This window comes from Tiliqua scincoides, chromosome 1, assembly GCF_035046505.1.
Source record: "Tiliqua scincoides isolate rTilSci1 chromosome 1, rTilSci1.hap2, whole genome shotgun sequence".
NCBI lineage: Eukaryota > Metazoa > Chordata > Lepidosauria > Squamata > Scincidae > Tiliqua > Tiliqua scincoides.
In genome coordinates, this window is record NC_089821.1 from 118,009,435 (window position 1) to 118,011,985 (window position 2,551).

Here is a 2,551-nt window from a genome sequence, read left to right on the forward strand (position 1 = left end):
CTCTCAGCAGAATGTGAGTGGCAATTCTGGAATAGCTGTAGTAATACACTGACCAAGATATTTCTCAAACAAATGGCGTTTCATTTCCCAAGGGCAGAAGGTACACACCCCGTGTGCGCCCAAAGACTCTGTAACAGTTGGGAAGCAGGTTTCCTTTCCACACAAAGTTGCAATTGCTTCCTTCTCTCCCTCCCTCCAAGAATTCTTTGGTGCAAAGGGAGCTGGCAGCAGCTACGGAAAGCAGTGGAAATGATTTAATTATGTTATTTCTGTCAATGGATGATAAAGACAAATCCAACCTTGAATCATGGCTGACTTATTTCTAATGAATTTTAATTTTGTTTCCCCTTGTGGGGGAAAGACTTGAATGTTCTAATGAAAGGTTGAGAGCCAGTGTGTGGGCTTTTTATGACTGCTGCATTTAGCATTCACATTTCCCCCCCTGTTTTAAAGTACTTCAGATGATAATGAGGCGGTATTGCTAGAACTGCACAAAGGGTGAGCTGTTGTCATGCCCCAGTGTTCTCTGTGGCCATGTAGGAATGTTCCGGATAATGTTGATCAAGTGTTCTTCATACAAGAAGGGGGAGAGGCAGAATTGATTGGCATCAGAGCTGTAGTGCACTGCCCCAGCACCCAAGGCAGTGACAGCACAATGCCATGTGACATCACTTCCAGGTTCTCCCCAGCGTAGGGAACACTTGCTGCAGTGGCTTCACACCCCGATTCTATCTCCTGTGGAGGCTGCCCAACTGTTACCCTGCACATGCCTGATCTCGACTGATCTCAGAAGCTAAGCAGGGTCAGGCCTGGTTAGTACTTGGATGGGAGACCGCCTGGGAATACCAGGTGCTGTAGGCTTATACCATAGTCTTTCGAGACTGAAGATTGCCAACCATGGAGGCTGCCCATGAAGGGAGAAGGAACGGGGGCACAAAGCTACCAGCACCATAACAAGGGTGGAGCCTGAGGGGCAGTCATGTGTCCCCCAGCTTGGCATAGTGCCCAGGGCAGGTGCCCCAGAGATTCCACCCTAGTTATGCCTCTGATCGGCACACAGCTCTGACATGCATACTGTTTTTCACCTAGTGGAACAGCTGAACAGAGATGTGGCCTGAGGAACTTGGCCACGACAATCACATATGGATGAGGCAGACTCTCCTGCTGCTCCCATGAGAAAGTCTTACATGCAGGGCCAGTGCTATCAGTAGTCCAACGAGGAAGCTGCCCAAGGTACAAACCTCTGATGAGTGCAGTTTTAGATAGATTTCTTTTTTAAAAATCAATGTAAAAATGCAGTGGATCCATCTCCCAGATGACAAGCTGCACCTGCTGAAATTCTCTCTTCTATACAATTGTTACAGGTCCGAGAGCCCTATTAGCCTTGCCTAGGGCACTGGCACCAGCTCTGATTACACATATCACTGTGCAAGAATCAGTTCTACTTGCAGTGCCACAGTAAAGATAGTGAATCAAAGGCTTGAAAAAAAATGAAGCAATGATCCAGCCAGGGCTATTTCATGGGGTGACACAGGCTCCCTGGCCCTCAAAACGCCGGGAGGTGGGGAAGCAGGCACCTCTGGGTGGCACGAGGAGTGGCACCTTCAGGTGGGGGCTGCGCCCCGGGGGGTGCGCCCCTGGCAGGGCAGTGGTCAGGAACGCCACTGATGAAAGCCTCACAGACAGTGCGTTTGGCTGTGCCTGCCTGGTCCACACTGAGCTTTGCACAAATAAGGCCTCCAAGCATCATTGTCAGGAGCAACTTTATGCCTTGCCGTTAAAAAAAAATATGGAATCATGACCTTTTAATGTGCTTCCTCCTCTGTGCATAACCTTTTTTTGCCACCTGGAAAGCAAACTTCACTCAATTCTTCTTGTCAGTTTCCCTTGCATTATTTTATAGCCCAACAACCACACCTAATTTAAGTGGAGTTAAATGTCATGTTGGGGTTTAGAAACTCTCAGCTCATCTAATTGGCGCTGCGAAAAGTTGGGGAAACTTCACATGGATAATTGAAAGTTTTGTATCATCTTTCAGTGGCAATGGAGATTTTACAGCCACACAAAGATGGAAACCTGAGAGAAGAGAGAAGAGAATAATTAGGGTATAGCTTGGTTTCTCGATTTAAGAATTAACGAAAGGATAAAAGAGAATATTAGAACTATAGAGAGGTTGTATGTATATTTGGTCTCATTGGTTGCATGCATATTGCACTTTACATCTTATTCTGCCAAAGTGATTGACAGTCTTTGTGTGAACTGACAATGGTCTGTTAAATAAAACTCAAAGGGAAGAGGCTCCGTACTGGCACATCATGAGAATAATTGTGTTAAAAATGAATCACGTCCCAGAGTCATTATCATAAGGCATATGATTCATTAACTAAAGTTCTAGCATAATTTATAATAATAAGTCCAGAGTGAGGGTGAGGTGTTTGTCTCCAACGCGTTTTGCTCATGCAAGCCAGGTGAATCCGTTTCAGTCAGGCTTTCTCAAACTAGGTCTGAAACAACAGAACTCTAAGGGCCTATTTGCATATGAATTTTACCA

The 2,551-nt window shown here is 45.9% G+C and overlaps 1 pseudogene; it reads left to right on the top strand.

Moving 5' to 3' along the window:
* Window positions 1-739: 739 nt before the first annotated feature.
* LOC136637151 (5S ribosomal RNA) lies at window positions 740-861 on the top strand (annotated as a pseudogene).
* The last annotated feature ends 1,690 nt before the right edge of the window (window positions 862-2,551 follow it).